Here is a 23229-nt window from a genome sequence, read left to right as displayed (position 1 = left end):
TAGATCATCCCTGACAAGTGTTTGTCAAACCTGTTTTTACAAACCTCCAAGGATGAGGATTCCACAATCTTTTTAGGTAACCTGTTCTATTACATGCCTTCTTGCAGTCTGTGTCATGGTCTTCTTGACATTGGGACACAGACGCTGATGTGGAAACAAAGTCTCCATGATGTCATCGCTGACATATAGAGTATTGCTAATTCTGCAGTCTTTGGGCATCCTCACTCACCCTGTTTGCTCTTAGAGACAGATGGACCAAAGCTGGAACAACACACTACAGGAAAACACACTTCACTGAGCCACTGTGAACCAGCCCAACTGAACTTCTGACCCCAAACTTTGGTCATTCAGATAAAACAGGACCTGGATGAGACCTGCCTGTGTTTTGGCATTTGCAAATCTAGAGCCAGATCAAGGTCTTGCAAAACTAACTTTACCACTCAGTATTGCCAGCCTGCATCTGCTTCCCCGTGACGTGCTCTGAGCCAGAGGAAGGATGGTGTGGCTGCTGGGCTGGGCTGACCTACCCATGGACTGATGGGCTCTACCACCTTTTCTGATGGCCTTTCTGAAAGGCCTGCTGCACCAAGTGCTTGTGTAAATGACAGCCGCACTGTCAGTCGGTGTGGAGAATGCTACCTTTCAGAGCCATGGGAACAAGGGGAACTGGGGGGGCTTGGCAACAGTCATGTATAGGCGTTTGTGGAAACAGTCCTTACCAATCTAACTCTTCAGATGCTTTTTCTGTCCACCTATTTTTTCTACTCCCCCTTCCCCGCCAATCAAACTCCTCTTGCAGCTTTTGTCCGTATATGAGCATCCTATAACGTATGTAATAAATCCTATCCTAGAGGAAATGGGAAACTCATGCTCCTTAGGACAAGAACAAAGATCACAGAGCAGCTGAGTCAAAACAATCATAGAAGAAGAGGGGCAGGGGAGGCAATGAAGAGTTTGATCAAAGTCTCCAGCCATCAATGATGTTGGCAACCACCCTGTAACGTATACTCTGTTACATTCAGTAATGAGTGCAGAATGTGGCTTGTAGCAGATGCCTTTGCTCGGCTTCTTCTCTGTCCCTGCTGCTCAGCCCCAGGTGCCTGTACATAGCCTGTGCATAGTGTCTGGGCAAGAAGGTGGAACTTGTCTTCTCTTCAGCAAACTCCTATCTTGCTCTCCTCTGGCTGTCTGAATGCTGAGGAATTGCTACTTCTTCATCCTCTCCTAAGAGAAGAGCACTTCTTGGCTGCTGCTTCCTTGGTGGCTGGATCCTTGAGGACCTGGAGGTCTGCATGGGAGCCTCCCAACTGCTAGTGTTGTTGCATGGAGACCATGATCAGCTCAGTGTTACCAGTCTCTTGGTGATGCATGTAGCATCTCAGAATGTAGGTGCCTGGGGATGGAACATCTTTAGTAGGAGAGCAACATGGTAGAGTGCGAAACTTTCTGGGAGTCCCCATTATTCTGCCACTGAACAGAGGGGGAACCGAATCCTACCATATTCCCTGGTATTCACTGCACCTTTGCCCATCCCTGAACCCAGACTTCTGTCATGACCACAGCCTGAAGGCTCCATCAAGCCCACGCAGTATGCTGTGCCAACTTGTTACCTGTGTTTCCCATCCCCTTTCCCTGGCATGATTCCAGACCTTGGAGCTCTCTGAGGAATGAGTGATTGGGGACTAGGTGGGAAGCAGCTGCTTGGGAAGATAGATCAGGTACCCTCCTCCCTTCTCCTCAGGGTGGGGAGGTTATTACTAGAGCTCATATAATGATTATGTGGAAGGGTTAGACAGGGGAGAGGCACAAATATTTTGTCATTAAAAACAGGAAATGTAATTAAAGCCCACATGCTAATTAAGATCTGAGGATGGGGGGGAAATAGATGGATTTCTGGCTTGAGTCTCCTTGATGCTGGTAATCAGGCACTTTGCATAACATTCACAAATAAGGAAGAATAACTGTGGAGGTGAGGAGTGCATGGAGTGAGTGTTCAACAGAAGAGAGAACAGGAGTGCAGAAGTTCCTGGAATTTGAGGGAAGACTGTTTAATGTAATGGGAAAGTTCTGATCTTCTCCTGGCTGAGACTGGGAGAAGGGATTAGGAATGGGGTGTACAGCCTTTCTTCTCCAGGCCTTTGGTCTAACTCAGCCAGATCAATAACAACAGCCAGTCCAGGGGCCTATGTGTGGAATGAATTGACTGGATCTTAGTCCAGCTCCTAGTGCACAACTGTCATTGTCTCACAAACCACAGCACAATTTACTCCCTGGCTGAAAACTCAGCAGAGGGGCAAGGACTGAATGAGCCACAGAGAATGAACTACCTTCTTGCCCAGACCCCCCCCCCCGCTTGCAGCAATGCTACCCCTGCAGTCCCTGTTCTGTGGCTAACGGGTTTAATTTTTCACGGCCTTAGGCTGGTAGCATCTTACCCTTTAAAAAACATTGGATAAAACTTCTGAACTCCCCTCAGCTCATTGTATCCATGCAGGGGAGATCTTATGTAGCTGCAGTCTTCAGAAGATAGGTAATGGGCAGGGCAGCTGCTGTCATAGCTCATTGCTGTTCAGGGCACCTGAAATCCTACTTATCTTCATCTTTTGGAAATGTGTGAAATTGCTTAATCAGGTTCAGGCCCCCAGTGGCTGCAGCTGCCTTTAATAAGGAATTTAACACTTAGGTTTTTCTCAGAGGTCAGGAGACAATGAGATTACAGGCTCTGCTGCTCTGACAGACTGATAAATGTCAGGGGCAGGGAGAAGGGAAGGATTTAATAGGTTTAGGTTAGATTCCTCTCTGTGTGCAGGACCAAGGTCTCTCCTAAGAGGGAGGAAGGAAGGAAGGAAGGAAGCACTTCAGAGTCTCTGTTGGGGACTGGTGTTACCTTCACATGCCTCTGGGCACTGGATTGGGGCCATTTTGGGAAGCTCAGTAAATTACCTCTGGTTGGAGTTGGGAAGGGAGGCAGGGGAAGTTAAAGCTTGTCCCACACAATTCTGTTGATGCTCTTCAGTCCTGGCCTGTAACCCCTCCCTTGTTATCCGGTCCTTGGATTCTCACACAGAGATCTATAGGTGCACCTCAATCAACTTGAACCATTTTCATTTAAAAAACAGTTTTATGTTCAAAGTGTTTTACAAACATGACTGTAAGTAGTGGTAATGACACACCCCTGTGTGTGTGCATGCAGGAAAATTGGGTGCAGTGAGTGTGCGAGGGAGGAGGGCAGCCCTGTGAGGGTGTACTTAAGAGGAGTTGGTAAAGTAGGACAAGCTGCCCCAGGGGGTGTGTGCTTGTGTACATGTGCCTGGTACAGGAGGGCCCGAGTCACGAAGTGGGTAATTTAGAAGGTTGCTTGTGCTCTGTGTTGAATACTAATGAGGCTGCACAGCTCTCAGATAGAGGTGCTGCAGCTCTCGCTTCTGTCACCGAGTTTTACCACCAGCAAAGCTGAGTCCCTGAGAGAAAGGAGTGGGGCTGGTGCCGGCGCTTCCTCAGGCCAGGAGCGTGAGATAGGTCCATTAGGCAGCCCTCCCACATGAGGGAAGCAGTGCAGAAATCTCCCCATTGATCTACTGGGTTTCCAAGTGCAGGGAGAGCTCGTGCAAAGCACCGAGAAGGCTCTTCATGTTGCCATGGCTGGAGGTGTTGGGCCAGTGTTAACCTGCAGGGGAACTATTGGAACTATTTCCCTGGTGTTAACAACGCTTCTGCACCTTATAGGAGGGGAGCACTTGTGCGACAGACATTACTGCAGAAATGTGTGAAACCTGAGCAAGCATGTTATAGTTCTTCTCATCCAAGGGCCCAAAGAGCTCAACAAGGTTCACTTACAGAGCACTTACTTTCACCCACCCCTTAAATATAGCTATCTCTGGGATGGTGCACGGCACTTGCTTACACACAGGAACTGAAGGGGTAATTTACAGAGGTAGAATGTAATTACTTGAGTTGGAATTTGGCCAAGATGCTAGGGCTAACAGCCTGATTCCTGCAAAAATATCATGGGATTTGTAGTGACCAGGACCTTGGTTATAGTCTTATCTGAAAGATATGCGGTGGGCCTTCAGAATACCTCATACACCACTGGTTCAGTGGCAGACTTGTTAGCAATCAAATTGCCAGCATACATTTTTATAGCACCCATGTGAACCCCCATTCAATTACTAACTAAAGCCAAAACTGCTTAGCTTGTGACAGCTGACAGCTTCTCAGCCCCTCATGGCATGGCTGTAGGAACAGTGCTCAGATGAGAACAGGTTTGACTACACACACTCACTCCTTCTTTAACCATAGAAATGAAGGGATGGTTACTCTCAGCAGACAAAACACTGTCTCCTAACACCTCATGAGCTTGGTGAGCGTCATCCTCCCCATTTCCCAGAGGGAAGTGACTTACCCAAGGTCTCTCAGAATTGGGAATAGAACCCAGGAGTTCCTGGCTCCTGTGTCAGGCTGTATCCAATAGACTGCACTCTCTCTCTATTTTTCTCCCTTATTTTTCTTTTTGGCATATTGGTGCTTTAAAAAGTCTTTCTGCAATGTTAGGAGAGCAGCAGTCAATGGAGCATTGCCAAATTCTCTCTCTCTCTCTCTGTTTGACAGTGCTGCTCTAAAGCAGATGGTCACTAATTAAAAGGAGTTGAGTGAGTAGTTTGCATTGGCCTCTGCATTCTTATTCCAAAGCGGAAACACTCTAGTAGCCATGGAGGAACATCCTCTCCCGCTCCTGTTCCTGCAGTGTGCAGTGCTCCCACTGTTGTCTGCTGGGGGTCACTGTGGGGAATCCATCCTGCTCTGGAAATGGAATCTCTCAGAATGTTTGCTAAGAGCTGGGTCTTGCTGCCATTGAAAACAGGCAAACATTTCATTTGGACTAGCCCTAGACTTGTGATCTGATCATACAGGACATTAACATAAGGCTCTTCTAGCTGCGAAGTTGGTTGGAAGTGAAAGGAATTGCAGGAAAGGTGCTTGAAAAATCATGAGGCGCCTTCATCCCCCACAGCAGTTAAAACTAAGAGCTTTTCCTTCCAGTGCGGAGAACAGAAATAAGCCTTTGGGGCACTTTATGTCCCACTGAGCTATAGATTCAAGCTGAGCCATCCCGTTTGGCACTCAGAAACCATTTGTGTTCATCATCACGTTGCACCTTCCTTACAGGAGAGAGAGTACTTTAATCACAGCCACCATCGGACTTTGTGTGTGCTTTCTGGGTTACTTCTCCAAAGCCACGTGACTTTTTCTAATGTCACTGAGAGCTGGATGGCTGGGGTAGCAAAGGGCAAGCATAGTGTATTTCTGTCTCTTTTCTGTCAAGAATGCTTGGTTCCTAGAGCCAGTCTTAACAGATGCACTGTCAACACTTAATGATCCAGCCTCATGTGGAAAAGCTGCATATGGGTATATCGGCAGCAGTATATGCTTTCTGCTCAACGTCAACTGTACCTCAACTAACATCAAGGATGCTGGTCCTCTGTGGGTTCCCTTTGTTGCAGTCCTGATCATTCTTCTCATCGACGCTATTGCTGAAGGGTTGGATTTTCTGGTGTTTGGACCAGCCCCATACATAGGCAGTGAAGTTGATGGATAGTCACTGACCTTCTCTGTCCCTACTAACACTGCACTGCTGTTTAGAAGGACTATCAGGAACAGCGTATTGCCCTTTTGGGTCAGTGGTGCAGTGCAGAATTCTTCTGTCCCATTGCAGTGGGTGCTTTGTCATTCCCCACATAAATCCAGTTTAGCTTGGTCACAGGGAGATTATTCCCATTGTGCTGTGGTCTCTCAGTGCTGACACCAGCTGCAGTGCTGCATGAGTAACAAACATGGCAATTGCCAGAAGAGATTTATGTGGCCCTCTAAATTGCAGAGTGATTTTATATTTGTAAAGCACCTTTCACCCACATGGAACTCAAAGCACCTTATTAACTGGGCAAATTATATAGAGAGCACAGGGATAGCTCATCTGCTGCTGAAATGCAGCTGCCTTTGAGGGGGAGCACAACAGCTGTTGATAGTGCATAGTACTAGAACATAGTACTGATTTAAGAGTGCAAGGAGCCTTTGCTCCAGTCCAGCCAGATTGCATCCTGCCATGAAGCATACTGCTCGTAAGGGTTTTTCTCTCTGCCTTCCCATTACCCCACAGTGCTCTCTTCTGGGTGAGCATAAAAGAACAGGTCCCCCAACTGCCCATCTCTCTGCACTTTTGTCTCCTCACTTGTAGAACTGGCTCTCAGCTGCAGGGGGGAGAGGAGGTCCCTCAGACTGCCGCACTGTCCGCACACATACTCCGCAATGACCACAAAGGCTAGAGCTGTGGGATGCCTGCCTACCCTCCGCCCCCTCCTCTGGTAGGTTTCTGCTTGACATGCAGATCAGCCGCTGTTCTAAATCCGGTGTTTGTAGAGGGGACGGGGAGGGGCAGGATTATCTCTGCTGCTTGCTCCATGATAACAAGGGCTGTTCCAGCTCCTCTGTGAAAGACTGCTGGAGGGTCAGATCTCTACATTAGGAAATACCAGTGTTGTACACATTCACACCTGCCCCTACAGGCATACCCATGTGTTTCTCATTGTCCCTTGGGCAAGTTGCTCCTGTATCCTTCATATTTTGAAGAACTAAAGGAGAAAAAGAGACTTGGGACCAAAGCTAGCCCTTGTGTCCATGTGCCCTCCCACATGCCCATTGTGCTGCTCTTTATTCACCCCAGCTCTCTGCGTGGATACCAATGGCCTCTATGCTGTACTATGCTGATTCCTGGATGGGAAAAATGTATGAAAAATAAAAAAGGACCAAACAGGAACCTCAGATCCAACTCCCCTTTGAATTTGAGAGAATGGGTTGAATCCCTGGAGCTGAGCCTGCCTGCACAGTTTGGGCCCAGGTCAGATCCGTTACCATAAGGGACAAATTTTCTGGATTCAGTTTGGTTCTCATGGCTTTCTACTATTTTAGATCCAATCTGATGTGATTTTGGTGCTATCTGGCCTGACGTAGCCTGATTTGGCCTCTGGGTTAGCACTGAACCTGGAGCACCTAATCCTAAATTAGTTTGAATCCTGACATCCTCAGTCTCTAAAGAAAAGATAATTAGCTGGCATTGCTGTGGCCATGTTGGACATACTCTCTTGTCCCCTGTTTTGTAATGGAATCGGGCTGCACTTTGAGAGTGACATTTGTTTCTGGTTTCATATCCTATCTTGGGGCCAATTAAATTTGCTGGCAGGGGCCCCTCAGATGCATGGGACCATACTGCACCCTGTTTTTGTTTGCTGTGAAAGGTCACAGAAGCGGCAGGGTAAAGTACTGGTAGAATTTGGCAGGAGTAGTTCTAGGCACCTGTGGATCCTCCTAGTGCAGGAGCTGTAGAGCGAATGCAGGTGGGTGTAGCTCTGTTCACCCTATAGAGGGCCCCTGCATTGGTGTTTTCATGGGTCTTTAATAGGCTGGTTTGAGGTCTACTGTGGGAAGGGAAAACCCCAGTCCCTGTGTATTCCTGATGCACACAGATCCATTCCATGTCTGCTTGGCCTCACTGAAACATCAATCTCCCTGTCATAAAATATTCATGACTGTTTCCGAATGTGCTCTAGCAAAGCAAATCTACATGTTCCTCCCCTCCCCCTGTCCTTATGTGCATACCGCCTCCCTCTCCACCACACTCACACAAACACAGAGACAGAAGCAGAGCGTCTGCTGCAGTGAGAGCCACTGCAGGCTCTGCTGTGAGGTCAAACCAGATGCAGGCAGCTGATTTCTGTGTCTTTGAGGAAATAAAAGAGAAAGAGCAAAAAGAAGCAGTGAGAAAGACCCAGGAGATGGTTGGGAGACTTAACCCTTTGCAGATCAGGCAGCATCAAGATAAAATCCAGAGTGCACCAGGCAGTCTGAATGGGCAAAGGATGAATGAGATCTGGGGAAGGGTACAGATTATGCAGCACTCGCTTAGGCTGGGAGAGTGACTCCCAACTTAATCCTGCTAGGGTGCAGATCTGGCTGCACTGAGACTAGGAATACGTCTCTCCACACTAGTGCCCTGGGTCGTGCAGCCCGCTGCACTCAGAAGCACTGTGCCACAAGAATGGCCTTACTGGATCAGATGAATGGTCCATTTAGCCCAGTATTCTCTTTCGATAGTGGCTGGTGCCAGATGCTTCAGAGGGAGTGAAGAAAGCAGAGCAATTTATCCAATGATCCAGTCTGTCATCTACTCCTAGCTTCTGGCAGTCAGAGGCTTAAGGTCACCCAGAACATGGAGTTGCATCCCTGACCATCTTGGCTAATAGCCATTGTTGGACCTATCCTCCATTAATTTAGCTAATTCATTTTTGAACCCATTTATACTTTTAGCCTTCACAACATCCCATGGCAATGAGTTCTACAGGTTGACTCTGTGTTGTGTGAAGAAATACTTTCTTTTTTTATTTTAAACCTGCTGCCTATTAATTTCATTGGGTCTCCCCTCGTTCTTGTGTGATGTGAAAGGGTAAATAACACTTATTCACCTTCTCCACACTAGTCATGATTTTATAGACCTCTATTATATCCCCCCATCAGTCATCTCTTTTCCAAGTTGAACAGTTCCAGTCTTTTTAATCTTTCCTCATATGGAAGCTATTTCATACCCCTTATTATTTTTGTTACTTTTCTCTGTATTTTTTCCAGTTCTAATTTTTTTTTTTTGAGATGGGGAGACCCAGAACTGCATGCAGTATTCAAAGCGTGGGCTTATCATGATTTATATAGTGGCATTATGCTATTTTCTCTCATTAGCTATCCCTTTCCTAATGGTTCCTAACATTCTGTTAGATTTTTTGACTGCCACTGCATGTTGAGCAGATATTTTGAGAGAACTATCTATGACGACTCCAAGATCTCTTTCTTGAGTGGTAACAGCCAATTTAGACCCCATAATTTTGTGTGTATAGTAGGGATTATGTTTTCCAATGTCCATTACTTTGCATTTATCAACATTAAATTTCATCTGCCATTTTGTTGGCCTGTCACCCAGTTTTTTGAGATCCCTTTGTAACTCTTTGCAGTCAGCTTTGGACTTAGCTATCATCAGTAATTTGTATCAGCTGCATACTTTGCCACCTTGCTGTTCACTCTTTTTCCAGATCATTTATGAATGTGTTGAACAGCATCAGTGTCAATACAGATTCTTGGGGGACACACTATTTCCCTCTCTCCATTGTGAAAACTGACTGTTTATTCGTACCCTTTGTTTCCTGTCTTTTAACCAGTTAATGATCAATGAGGGGACCTTCCCTCTTATCCAAAGACTGCTTACTTTGCTTAAGAGCCTTTGGTAATGGACTTTGTCAAAGGCTTTCTGAAAGTCCAAGTACACTGTATCGACTGAATCTCCCTTGTCCATGTGTTCGTTGACACCCGCAAATAATTCTAATAGATTGGTGAGGCATGATTTCCCTTTACAAAAGCTTTCTAGACTCTTTCCCAATATATTATGTTCCTCTAGTTGTCTGATAATTCTGTTGTTTTCTGTAGTTTCACCCAATGTGCCTGGTACTGAAGTTAGGCTTACTGGCCTGTAATTGCCAGGATTGCCTCTGGAGCCTTTTTTAAAAATCCACATCACGTTAGCTATTCTCCAATCATCTGATACAGAGACTGATATAAGCAACAGGTTACAAACCACAGTTGTTAACTCAAATATGAAATTGCAGAACTATCAGAAATTTTGGATGAAACTATCTTGACTTAGTGAGTTATTGCTATTTAATTTATCAATTTGTTCCACAGCTGTCTCTGTTTGACACCTCAATCTGGGACAGTTCCTCAGATTTGTCACCTAAAAAGAATGGCTCAGATGTGGGAATCTCCCTCACATTCTCTTCAGTGAAGACCTTTCAAAGAATTCATTTAGCTTCTCTGCAACGGTCTTGTCTTTCTTGAGTGCTCCTTTAGCACTTTGATCATCCAGTGGTCCCACAGATGGTTTGGCAGGCTTCCTGCTTCTGATGTACTTAAAGTATTTTTGCTGTTAGCTTTTTTGTCTTTTGCTAGTTTTTCTTCAAATTAATTTTTGGCCTGCGTAATTATTCTTTTATACTACATTTGCCAGAGTTTATGTTCCTTTCCATTTTCCTCCATGGGATTAGACTTCCAATTTTTAAAGGATGTCTTTTTGTCTCTAACTGCCTCTTTTATGCTGTTGGTTTTTTAAAATCCTCTTATTGTTTTTTTTATTTGGGATATCCATCTAGTTTGCGCCTCTGTTTTGTGGTGTTTTAAAAATGTTTCCATGCAGTTTGCAGCCTGTTTACTCTGGTGACTGTTTCTTTTAATTTCCATTTAACTAGCTTCCTCATTTTTGAGTAGTTCCCCTTTTTTAAATTAAGTGCTACTATTTTGGTATTTTTCCCCTACAAGGATGTTAAATTTAATAATGTTATGGTTGCTATTACCGAGTGGTTAGTTTACATTCACCTGTTGGTCCAGATCCTGTGCTTTACTTAGGACTAAATCAAGACTTGCCTCTCCCCTTATGGGTTCCAGGACTAGTTGCTTCCTCAGCACCTGTCGGCTTTCCCCGAGCCCTTAGTTTAAAAACTCCTTTTATGCCCTTTTAAATGGTATATGCCAGCAAATCTGGTTCCATTTTGGTTTAGGTGGAGTACATACTTCCTGCATAGGCTCTTCTTTCCCAAAAAGTTCCCTAGTTCCTAATAAACCTAAATCTCTCCTCCAAACACCATCATCTCATCCGTGCGTTGAGACCCTTCAGTTCTGCCTGTCTAACTGGCCCTGCACGTGAAACTGGAAGCATTTCAGAGAATGCTACCATGGAGGTACTGGATACTAATCTCTTTTCTAGCAGCCTAAATTTGGCTTCCAGGACCTCTGTCCTATTTTTCCCTCTGTCATTGGGTACCTACATGTAACACAACCACCAGCTCTTCCGCAGCACTGCACATAAGTCTATTTAGATGTCTGAAGAGGTCCACAACCTTCATACCTGGCGGGCAATTCTATGCTGTTCTCCCAGTCATCACAAACCCAACTATCTTCCTCTTTTTCTTCTTTTCATTTATGCTGCTTTTCCTGGTGAGGGTCACAGCGGCAATATGGAGAGTAGGGAGGACCAGACCTTCTTTTCTTCCTCAACAGGTTCCAGCTCCTACTGTGGGATTCCCAGGCATTCCCAGGCCAGCTAGGAGATATAATCCCTCCAGCATGTCCTGGGTCAGTCTCAGGACCTCCTCTCAGTGGGATGTGCCCCGTAGAATTCCAAAAGAAGCCTACCAGGGGGCATCCTTATCAGGTGCCCAAACCACCTCAGCTGGCTCCTCTAGATTTGGAGGAGAAGCAGCTCTACTCCAAGACTTTCCCGATTAGCCAAGCTTCTCCCCCATCTTGGAGAGTCAACCCAGCCATGCTGCGGAGAAAACTCATTTCCACCACTTGTACCCATGATCTCATCTTTTTGATCATTAATCAAAGTTAGTGACCATGGGTGAGGATGGGGATGTAGACTGACTTGTAAACTGAGAGCTTCGTCTGAAAACTCAGCTTCCGCTTCATCACCACAGATCAGTACAACACCCACATCACTGCCGCCGCCGCACCAATCCACCCGCCAATCTCCCGCTCCTGCTTACCATCACTCATGAACAAGATCCCTAGATACTTAAAGTCTTCCACTAAGTGCAGCTGCTCCTCCTTCATCTGGAGAGAACACTCCACTTTCTTCCAGGAAAGAACCATGACCTCTGATTTGGAGGTGCTGATTCTCATCCCAGCTGCTTCACACTTGGCTGCGAAGTGTTCAAGTGCGCATTGGAGATCACAGTCTGAAGAAGCAAGAAGAACAAAATAATCTGCAAACAGCAGAGATGCCACCTCCGAGTCCCCATACCAGATACACTCCCCAACTTGGCTGCGCCTTGATATCCTGTCCATGAAGATCACGAACAGGAGACCGGACAGGATGCACATTTGACGGAGTCCAGTGACCACCTTGAAGGAACTCGACTTAATGTCAAGAATGAGAACACAACTCTCACTTCAGGAATAGAGGGACCAGAGAGCATGCAGCAGTGACACCGGCACCTCATACTCCCAGATCACTTCCCACAGGACATCTTGGGGAACGCGGTCATAAGCCTTCTCCAGGTCTACAAAACAAAGGTAGACAAGATTAGCAAACTCCATGACCACTCAGGTATCTGTGAGAGAGCAAAGAGCTGGTCCATTGTTCTACATCTGGGATGGAAACCGCTTTGTTGCTCCTGAATCAGAGGTTCAACGAATGGGCATAGCCTCTTCTCCAACACCCTGGCATAGGCTTTGCCAGGGAGGCTGAGGAGTGTGATTCCCCCTGTACTTGGAACACAACCTCTGCTCTCCTTCTTAAAGACCAGGACCACTACCTCGGTTTGACAATCCTGAGGTACCACATCCCCTTCCATGCAACATGGAAGAGCGTGTTAATCATGATGTCCCATCTTACCCCAACTATCTATATTTCTAATATTTGAATGCCCCATTACTGTTACCTGTTTCTTCCTAATAACTAGCGTTCGCAAATTCAGCTGTTGTATAAATGGATCCATCTTCTGTTGGCTTCGAGGGGAGCTCTGCTTGCTTACACTGAGCTGCATTTGGTCTGCAAAGTGTGAGTCCTGGTTCTAATACAGTAGGGTTTGGATGCTTCTCACTTGGGTGGGAAAGTGTGAATTCTGGCTCTAGTATTTTGCTACTTCCCTGGGATTTTTTTAAATTCAAGATTTTTCAAACCTCCCTCTGGATTATGGTTAATAATGCCAGGCAGCAAGGATTATATATTGCCCCAATTAAATAGAAATCACTCCATCAAAGTGAGGAAGGATAGTTTTATGTCCTAAGTATTGGACTAGGAGTCAGGACTCCTAGGGTTCTATTCCTGGCTCCGTCAAAGATTCCCTGTGTGATCTTGGACAAGTCCCATCCTCTCTCTGTGCCTCAGTTTCCCCTCTGTACAGTGGGTACAGTGATATATGACTCACTGGGAGATGTAGGGCTAAATGAATTGATGTGTGTAAAGGACTCTGGGCTCTGGCTGGCAGGCACCAGGGATGGGCAAGGGGTGGTTCTGTGGTGGGATTTTGCAGTGCAGGTGGGCCATTGTGCAAGTGGACTGGTGTGGCTGCTGGGTGCAGGTGGCTCATCCCTCCCCATTTGTCCCCTTGATAATCCGATTTACATTCCCCTTTTCTTTCTCTGGATCCTGCTGTTACCATGGGAACTATGTTCTCAGTTGTATTTCATTGGCTTCCCAGATAAATCCTTTTCTTTTCTTTCTTAACTTAATTTCAAGTCTTAGAGATGGGGCTGTGTGTTTATTGCGTGGAGGGGAAGCTCTTGGCCAGTGTAGGGACTCGAGAACTGGGGGGAAGTAAGGAGAGGAGGGGGGATCAGAGAGGCCATGGGGTCCTCTAGCTCTGGGAGCAAGGCAGATGGCTGATGCCCCCATTGAGCAGCCAGCCATATTCAATGCCATTATCATTAGGAGAAAGTGCAGGCTGATGATGAGTCCCATGGGGGCCGTGGGGCAGAGGCAGGGACTCCTAGGCAATATTCTCCTGCTTCATTCTGTGGGCTCCAGTTGAGAAATGGGGTTCTGGGTGGTCAGTGTCCCAAGAGCTGCCTCTTTTCCCCAAGGCAATGTCTTTGCCCCATTAGGTGAAATATTCAATTCTTGGATTCCTCTGTGGATTCTTTCCATCCCACACAAGCCACTGCTTTCCAGAGATGCTGTCAGATGCCTTGTGGCAGCTCCAGTGTGGGTAAACACATCTTGAATTTTGCTTTTGTAGGGATGGACTCTGAGCCCCCAGGCTGTCTGTACCAAGGACAGGGATGCCTCCCAGTTTGCTGCATGAGCTTTGATGATGGGTAGGGGCTTGCTGTGGAGTCTGTGTCCTCTATCTCTTCCTCTGACTAGGAACGACTCAGGGACCTCTCCCCTCACGGCTACCAGTCTGAATCCAGACTGGCAGGGACCCATCTAGTGGCTGTGCAGTGGCATCCTGGATGAGATTAGTTTGGTGTGTCTCATTTCGGTTCTCAGGGAACCCGATGCACACATCACAAAAGCCATTGATGCTAACCTCCATCTGGTCAGGGGAGAGACCAAGACCTGAGAGGGCTGTGGTGCCAGTACTCCCTTCTCACTCCTAAGTTCTGCCTCCCAGGCAGAGCTGAGGCATAAAAGTGGGGGAAGCCATGCTGTCCCTTCTCTGCAGAAGCAGAAGGGTGTCTGTCTCCAGGGCTCCATGGAAATTAGACAGGTAAATAACCAGGATGCAGGATTCTGGCAGCTGAAAGAAAACGACGGAGCAATAGAGAGAACTTGCTCATCTCCACTCACCAAAGAGGGTAGTGCCGAGTGTGTGCCTTGCCAAAGGAACCTTGGGAGCGGAGATAACTTCCTCAACTGGGGAGCAGAGCAGCCACCTCTCACCCAGTAATTGCCTCCAGCCTTAGCGTAGCACCTGAGCTTGTGTCTACCTGGAAACAGGACTGAGCCGCAGAGCTTGGATCCAGAGAAGGCTTTGTGCATCTCGAAGGTTGTTTCCTTGCAAAAAGATGAGTCTGGGCAACTGAGGTCAGACCTGGATCCATGTGTGTCTCTGAGGCTCACTCTAATTTGCATATTTTAGCTACAGAAGTTCTCAAAACAAAATAGGACAAAAATCAAAGCCCTTAATTCCCAGACCTGGTGCCCCATTTCCCAAGCTGCCAGGAGCTGGCAGAAGGGCAGAAATGCTCAGCCCTTAGGGATATGCCAGGTAGGGGAAAGTGCCTTGCATTGCTTTCCTTTGCCTCCTTAGCTAATTAAAACAATTCATTAAGGGATGCTGATGAAAACTTGGCATGGATGGAGAGATGGTGCCTGTCCTGGGGGTGGGGAATTAAGGGACAGCTCCCCCCACTCCAAGCTTGGCTGCAGGTGTGAGTCTGTCCACAGGCTGGTGCAGGGTGAGAAGGTGTTTTATCCAGGGCCTGCTCCTTGTTTTCAGCAATGAGGATCCAGGCCTGTCTTTAACAGGATTAGGAGTGGCTTTATGACAGGGTTAATCTCCCTGATAAAATGATTCCAGCATCTCCACCTCAATTCCCATATTTGCAGGCTGAGGGAATAGGATGCAGGTCAGAGCATGTCCAGATGAGCTCTTCTGGCAAAACGGGGTATCCAGCATGGCATGACCCCTGCTTTGACCACCATGGGGGAATTTATACTACAAATCATTCACCCCCATCCTATCTCTGACCTTTGCCTTTCCTGCAGCCAGGGGACTAGAGATGTGACCAGAAGCCTTGACAGGTGACATCACTGCTAGTCCACTCTAGGCCACCAGGTGGCACCCCCTTTTCTCATGTACAACCTTGCAGCTGCCTTGTGTGGCACTTGTTCCCATCAGACACTAGCCTCCGCAGGGGGCTCCAGATGCTTCTCCTAGAGCAGCCGAATGGCAGCCTGTGAAGTCTCAGCTCCTGCACAGAAGTCGAGCTGAGAAGGCACAGCCCTGGGCTCCATTCTCCTCACTTGACAGTCATCCCATCATCAACTTAGAGCTGTAACTCCTAGTAAAGCAAATGGCCCCAAATACCTTTGGCAGGAAGCCAGCCAGGCAGCACCCTGCATGATAGCGAGGACATTTTGGCCAAAGATATAGGAATAAGCCTCCCTCTGCTCCGCACTTGCCTCAACAGAATCTATTGCGAGGTTTGGGAAAGTTTTGCTAACTCATAGATGCTGCTTGGGTTTTTGTAGGCTGGGCCTAGAAGCCAAAGCTTAAAACTCCTGTGTGAGGAGCTCTTTTGGGGGAACCGTAGCCTAAGAAGAAGCAGGAAATATCAGACATTATCTGGGTGAGCCAGAACTTTGGAGGCTTCAAGGCCAGCTCTGCAGACACAAGAGGTTCAGAGAGTTCAGTACTGGGCGATCCTGCAAGCCCACCGCATGCAGAGCTAAGGTCAGTGGGAGTTCTCGCAGGGGGCAGTTCTCCAAATTGTTTGTGCCAACATGACAAAGTGGTGTAGGAGAGAGATCAGTTACTTCCTCCCACTGTGAGCAGAGAACCCTGGGGCTGAAACACAGCAATGTACCTAATGTCCCAGTGGCTCTCTGTGGAGAGAGGGCAGAATTTAAATATGTGAGGGAGCAGAAGCAAATGAAGCAAGCACGGGAGGGTGGGTGAAAGGAACAGGGGAAATGGAGAGAGAATGGGAAAAACTGGAACTTAAGAGAAGATGAGTGAGAGAGAGAGAAGAATAAACCAGGGGCTGAAAGAACAGGAGAGCCTAGATGAGGACAGTGGGAGCTGAGGTAGTAGGAGCGAGAGGAGACTGATGCAGGGAGGATGCTGAGGACAATTAATCTTTTCCGTCAAAGATGTGAGCCCCAGGGCTGAGGACGTAGGTCAGTGGGTCAGTGTGTGAAGGACTGTGCTGTCTGTTCAAATCCACTCCCTTCCTCTCCAGCCAGGTGCTCCTAATGTTGCTTTTCAGTCTTTCCCTAAAGGCTTCACAGATGCAGAGATGCTGAGTTTGAACAGGGCAGAGCCAAAGAAAAGATGAAAGCTGAGTGCATGGGGTATGGTCCTTTGCTAGCTCCAAATGTCTCCAAGCGCTTCTTTGATGTTAATGAATTTGGCTGCTCAACACCCTTCTGAGGCAAGAAGTCTGGTTATCCCTAGTGTACAGATGGGGAAGCTCAGGTACAGAGTGAGAGAGGGCCTGACCTAAAGCCATAGTGGCAGAACTGGGAATAGAGTCCAGAATCCCTGATGTCCAATCCTCTGCTCTAACCACTAGTCAGACAAGCCTTCTTCCCCAGAGCATGCAGGGCCTGGCTGGGACCCCCTTTAGTTTTAGGGAAGTGCTGTATTCCTTGTTTGTCTCAGAGTCCCTGCCTGGCTAGTCGTATGCAGTGCCAAGACCTTCTCACAGCTGGTTACTGGGGCCACGTTGTTAAGATATTGTGTATAGTCGAGTGTAAATGACTATCTCAGAACTTGGGCCAGATAAGTCCGTTGGGCCCTGGGCGCAAGCAGCACTCAGAAGCTTAGACCATCAGTCATGGGTGGCCTAGCAATGCCAGAGAGAGAGAGAGAGTGAGAGCAGGGAGTCAATTGTCTGCAATGTCCAAGCCTCAGAACTTCACTAGAGGTGAAGAGACAGGGACTGGGAGTGTGTGTAATGGAGGAAGGGCATTTGAAGTCAAGCCTTCTGGGTGCAGTTACCAGCTCTGCCTTGCTCTGTGACCTTGGGCAAGTCCCATAACCTGACTGTTGGTGTCCCCATCAGTACAGCAGGGATAATGGAACCAACCCTCCTCTCAAGGGTTAATTATTCTTACTAAAGCACTTTGTGATCCCCAGATAACAGGCACAACAGAAGTGCAATACAGTGTGTGCAGTAGGCATGTATGTCTCAGTACACAGGATGCATGTCTTCAGCCATGCACTGTGTGTGTGTGTGTGTGTGTGTGTGTGTGTATTATACTCTGTGTGCAGTGGTACGTGTCTGTATGAAGAGTGTCCATGTACTGTGTGTGTTATGTATTACACCGTGGGTGTGCAGTTGCATGTGAGGGCATGTATATACCTACACACTTTGTGCGAGTGTTTGAGGTTCCCTCCCTATCTGCAGAGGTTCAGGCAGGCTGCTTGCAGGAGCAGTGCGGGGTGCTTGAGCGGGAGGGGGAGCTCAGGAATGCAATAGCAGCCAGCCAGCAGCAGAGCGAAGCGCCTATCAGTGTGTTCTAACCTGAAATTCCCTGCAGCCTGTGCAGGGCCTGCTCACGCCTGCGCAGCCAGCCAGGAATGTCACAGGAAAATCTCACTCCTGGGGGGTGGAATGGTGTCTTTCTCTCTCTCCCCCACACCCCAAAGTCTGTCTGTCATCTGCCCCCAAATGTGCACATCCCTCGCCCCAGGGCCTGTAGCATCCACTGAAGCTAGCAGGGCGCACGGGTGTAAGCAAGGCAGGATCTGTGTCTGCCTGTCCCTGGCCCACACCAGCCCCTAACTCTTCTTTATATCAGAAGGGAGATCTGGCTGGCTTTGTGTCACTGAGGCACTGCGATTTCAGAGCCAGCCCTGCCTGCTCAGTTTTTCCAAACCCGCACTTGGAAGGAAGGAACCGTATCAGGATAAGAGTCCTCCCAACCCACCCCTTTCACTGCCACCTTTCCTGCTCCCCAGCCAGCCTGAGCCCTAGGTGGCGGTGGGAGGGCTGTCTCTGCTGATTGCTACATTTATCACACTGATGGCCTTGCTAAATGGTTTAACCCTTTGGTTCCTGCCATCCTCTCTGCATTGTGTGGCTGCCTGTGCTGACAGCAGACCAAGATGTTAGTTCTGCTGGGGACTGCTCCAGCAGCCTCCCTTGCTGGACTAGGCTCCAGCTCTTACTCCTCAGGCTGGGTTTTTTTCCCCTCTGGCTCCTGATGGCTCCATGGGGCATTTGCTATCTGCCTAGAATGGGAGCTGTTGTAGCTGCTTTTGTCCCAGGATATTAGAGAGACAAGTGGATGAAGTAATATGTGTTACTAGACCAACTTCTGTTGGTGAAAGAGACAAGCTTTCAAGCTATACAGAGCTCTGCTTCAGGTTGCTCTGTGTGCCTTAAATGCTTGTCTCTTTCACCAACAGAAGCGGTCCAATGACAGATATTATCTCACCCACCTTGTCTCTAGGATGGGAGAGCCAGCTCCCACCCTCAGCTAGCTGGAGGGCTACACCAGCTCTCTCCTGGCAGGGATCCCAAGATGCCAGGTTGGCTGGTTTGCCCATATGATGCAGCTGCCAGCCAGACACTACAATGGACATCACCAACGTGACGAGTCCATTGGCAGCAAAGCAAGTGTCTGTGTGGGGCCCTGTGCAACAAACGTACCAACCTTGGGACCAATAGAATAGTCCCCACTCCTCTTTGACAGCAGGATCAGAGCAAGAGGCAGCTGATGGCTTGATTTCCAAACTAGCTCCCTCCTTCCAGCATTTGGCTGCCCCAGCACAGGCATGCATTGTTCCATGCGACCTGCATGTTACCACAGTCAAAGCATGCAGCAAGAGCCTTAGCCTTAGGTCTGGCAAGGAGCCTCCCTTTGGCCAGTCCACTAGGAGCTAGGCTGATCTTCCAGACCAGGGTATGTCCAGGATCACAGCAGTATCAGGGCTTTGCAGACACCATGGTGGATCTGGGATGCAGTGGGCCTGGGAATGAGAGTGCGAGGGCAGTGCAGGTAGGACTATGGCAGCACTGGGCAACATGCAGGGTGCATTTGGCATTGCAGGGATACTGAGGCTACACAAGCATCCAGAATCATGTCAGCCCAATGTCTTTGGTGCTTCTGGAATTGTGTCAGCCCTAGATCTCTGCAGGAAAGTGGTGCAGTAGCTGCACTGTAACTGCAGCATGTTTGTTGCTTTGCGGGTGGGGGAAGAACTGCTTGGCTGGATAGGACTCTCCTCTGTGCTACCCCAAACCAGACCCAGACCGGGGCCTTCAGTACTGCAGCATACATGAACCCAGGCTTGGCCATTAGAGCAGTGGGCTGGGAGTCAGGATGCCCAGCTCTGGGATGTGAATGTTGAGCAACAGTCTGGAATTCCCAAGCTTCATTCCTAGCTCTTACATAAGTCACCGGGTGGCCTTCACCAGAATACCTCTCTGTGCCTCAGTTTCCCCTCAGTGCAGTGGGGCAATGATCCTGTGCCGATGGGGCTGTGATGGTTAATGAGTTAGGGTTTGTGAAGCAGTCTGAGGTCCTGCCATAAAAGGAGCTATAGAAGCCAAAAGGAGAATCTCATGGCCTTTTCCAGATCTGTCCAGCCAATGAGCACATGCTGACCAGGCAGCTGCAGAGATGGGGTAGGTAATGCTGCTGCCTCACAATTGTCTGCTGGTGGCTGCCTGGCCGCTCAGACTCTAATAAGCTTGTAATGAGGGAACCTATTCTTTCCTAGCCCACCTGGGCACAGACTTGCCTTTCTCTGGGGCCCATGTTGTTGGGTGGGGTTTTTTGTTTTGTATTTTTTGACACAGCAGCTTTTGGTACCATATAAACCAAACAGAAATGAGACTGAGACCTTAAAGAGCTGGCTGGAAGGGCTGGGGAGCATGGGAGGCTGGCAGGGCCTGGGGGGAGCGTGGGGAGTGGTTGGCAGGCAAAACAGCTTGCTGGCTTCAATGGCATCGTCTGCCTTCCCAGCCTCTGTACAGCCTTCACCTCTTCTTCTCTGGCTTGCGCCTGCTGTGCAGCAGTTCCTAGTGAGGCAGGATGTGGATGAGTGCAGCCCCACCTGTAGTAGAGTGTAGCCTAGAGGCCAGAGCCAGGTGTGCTGCATGTATGGGAGCATGGGGAACCAGCACTTGAACATACAAAGCCACTCTGGGCTGGACCCTCACAGCTGCCGTCCTCACTTCAGAGCAAAGGACCTGACCCTAGTGTAGTCTGTGGAGCGGGTTTCCTCGGGGACTGGGGGGGTGCTGCCCTGCACCGTGTCGTCATGTATGCAGTGCGAGTGAGTGCAGAGCAGTGCCAAGTCAGAATGGGCACATTTCACAGCACTTGCCTGCAGGGACTGCAACGAGGCAGGGACTTACCCTTGCCACACCTCATCTGCTAGTCTCCAGTGGCTCTGCTGAGTAGTGCTGGGATGAGAGGCATGCTGAAGAAATACTTCACTGAGACACGGCTCCAGCTAACTGTGAGTCATGGAATTAAATCTGGTATTGTTAATTGGTCCTAGTTCATAAATGTAATGATGAGCTTTGCCCATATGGGTCTCCCTTTGTATATCTACACTGCAATTAAAAGTCCACGGCTGGCCCATGCCAGTTGACTTGGGCTTGCGGGACTCCAGCTAAGGGACTGTTTAATTGCAGTGTAGATGTTTGGGACCCTTTAACTTCTCCAGGCCCTAAAATCCAGGCTCTAGCCTGAGCCCAAATGTCTACACTGCAATTAAACAACCCCTTAGCCCAAGTCAGCTGGTATGGGCCAGTCACAGGTTTTTAATTGCAGTGTAGACATACCCCGTCACTGCATAGGGCTGCAGCTGGTGGGGGAGGGGGAAAGAGGCTAATCAGAGATGAGCAAACCTGGCATCTGATCTAGCTTTTACAAACCCCAACTCAAAACTTACTGGGATCCAGGTCCCATTTATCCCAACCTCCACCCACCCTGTGGGATCAGGATGGAGCCCATATATGGTTCTGGCCCCTCTAGCACCATTCCAGGTGTCTGCAACCTTTCTGTTCCTGCCCAGGGCTTCCCAAGGGGCTTAGTCTGAGTTCTTCAGCTTGGTTACTATATAGCGAATCATAAGGTAGCTGCTTGGTTTCCTTAACAAAATTCCAAGGTATAAACTGGCCTGCAACAAACCTGGATTGAAACAACTCTGCGTTTGGGGACGCCCCAAATCTGCACCTGACTTTTGTACGCTGGGCCTATCTCTAATTTATCAAATGTAGAAAAGAGATTCCAAAGAACTGAGGGCTGAATACCTCCATTTACCTGGCATGGAAGCCAGTCCTCTGTTCTCAAAGAGGTGTGCAGCTCATCTGTCTCTGGAATAACCCATAAAACACAGATGTGGGGCTAGAACATTAGTTGCAACAGTGCATCACTTTTTAAAACTATTCTCAGGCACATCTAGCTAATAGGAAGATGGCATCTTACGATGAACGCAGTGTAGTTCATGCTAAAACAATTTACCCCTTTGTTGATGAATTAAACCCTGTACCAATCCAGTCTGTCCCACTGCCTGTCTCCTTTGCTGACTGGCTCATGGAGTTTCTTTAGGACATTTGCTTACCACCTGCCAGTCAACAGAAAAGGGTAGGAAGCAAGAGCTGCACAAGCTGATGGGTTAGAGGTAGGACCAGGCCATGTCAGTAAGAGACAGTCACTCCTTGATCCTTTGAGATTGCAGCTCCAAACGGGCCTTTCTTATGGGGTGGGGAGACAGGTATTGAAGTGAAGTTCTCTTTCTCCCCAGATTTCTGCAATGAGTTGGGTCAGTTTGTATCACAGCCTCCCTGGACAGTGGGGAAGGCAACAGTCCCCCCTTCCCGATGAAGAGGAAAGGAGTTGCTGTTTGGAGCACTGGGTCAGGGACCCCCCAAACATTGGCTTGCCCAGCAGAGTGCTTGCCTTCTCTTCTTTTATCTTGCTCCTCATGCCAGCACACATGCTGTAATGGAGCCCTTTCTCTGCAAGGGAAATAACAGGGCCAGATGGTGGCTAATACAGAAATCTGTGGTGAAATATAATTTCAGACTCAGGAGATAGAAACGGGAGTGGGGTACGGAGCCTCTCGGTTGCTGGTTCCAACCCACCTCCAGGCAGCAGCGAGTGACAGTTGTTACCTGCTGACTGCTGGTCATTGGCCTGTCCGGCACGGGTTTGGTAGGTCGCTGGTGGGTTTCCAGAGCATGGGTGAGAATGATTTAACTATCCAGGTCCTGCCTGCAGAGGGCCCCATGGAGCATGAAATCTTCATGTCCCTGGAGGGGTCCATCTAGGGCAGAGGTTCCCAACCTTCTTGAGTGTGCGGACCCCTTGTCAACCTCCAAACATTTCATGGACCATCACATGCTACTAGTTTTATTTGAAATTGTACATTTTCTTGGTGAGTATGTTGTTATTTTTCTTTTCCGCGGATCCCTGTAGTAGTCTGCGCACCACAGGTTGGGAACTGTTGATCTAGGGCAGTGTGGAGGAGCCTGCCCTGCCATTGCCTGTGCGGGCGATGAAGAGAGGGCTTCACTCTACAGAGCTGTCATGAGAGCACCTTTTGTTGATGCTGAATTCACTGAAAAAAAATTACAAGAGGAAAAAACCCAAATGGCCTGAAGTCAGGAAAGCTCCATGCACGGCAGAGGCAAGTAGGAGCTGGTCTGGGCTGCTCAGCCTTGGACTCATTAACATGCTGATGTACCAGGCAGCTCCTGGAATCAGCTGCTGGTATTTTGTTGTTTTTGGCATAGGGAGGCTGTGGGGAGCTCCAGGGACTCTGCTTCCCCCATCTCCTGGTTTGGGCATAATGACAGGGGAGGGGAAGGGGAGATGGGGAGTAAGAGACAAGTGCGGGGAGGGTGGCTTGCCCCTCAGATGTTAATTAAAGACAGAGGCTCAGCACTGAGCCAGCAGTGCCTGGTCCTCCTGCTGGCCTTTCCCAGTCTCACTCTATCGCTTTC

The 23229-nt window shown here is 48.4% G+C and overlaps 1 long non-coding RNA gene across 1 annotated transcript; it reads right to left on the bottom strand.

Moving 5' to 3' along the window:
• Nucleotides 1-684: 684 nt before the first annotated feature.
• On the bottom strand, nt 685-2544 carry LOC137163048 (uncharacterized). Its single transcript, XR_010922609.1, has 2 exons — nt 2436-2544; nt 685-1393 (listed from the first exon to the last, which is right to left on the bottom strand). It is a non-coding gene; the product is annotated as an uncharacterized lncRNA (long non-coding RNA).
• Nucleotides 2545-23229: the final 20685 nt, after the last annotated feature.

The sequence above is a fragment of the Emydura macquarii genome, unplaced genomic scaffold, assembly GCF_026122565.2.
Source record: "Emydura macquarii macquarii isolate MOO-44397 ecotype Brisbane River unplaced genomic scaffold, CSIRO-AGI_Emac_v2 contig_312, whole genome shotgun sequence".
NCBI classification, from domain to species: Eukaryota; Metazoa; Chordata; order Testudines; family Chelidae; genus Emydura; species Emydura macquarii.
This window is presented reverse-complemented; position numbering and strand designations above follow the sequence as displayed.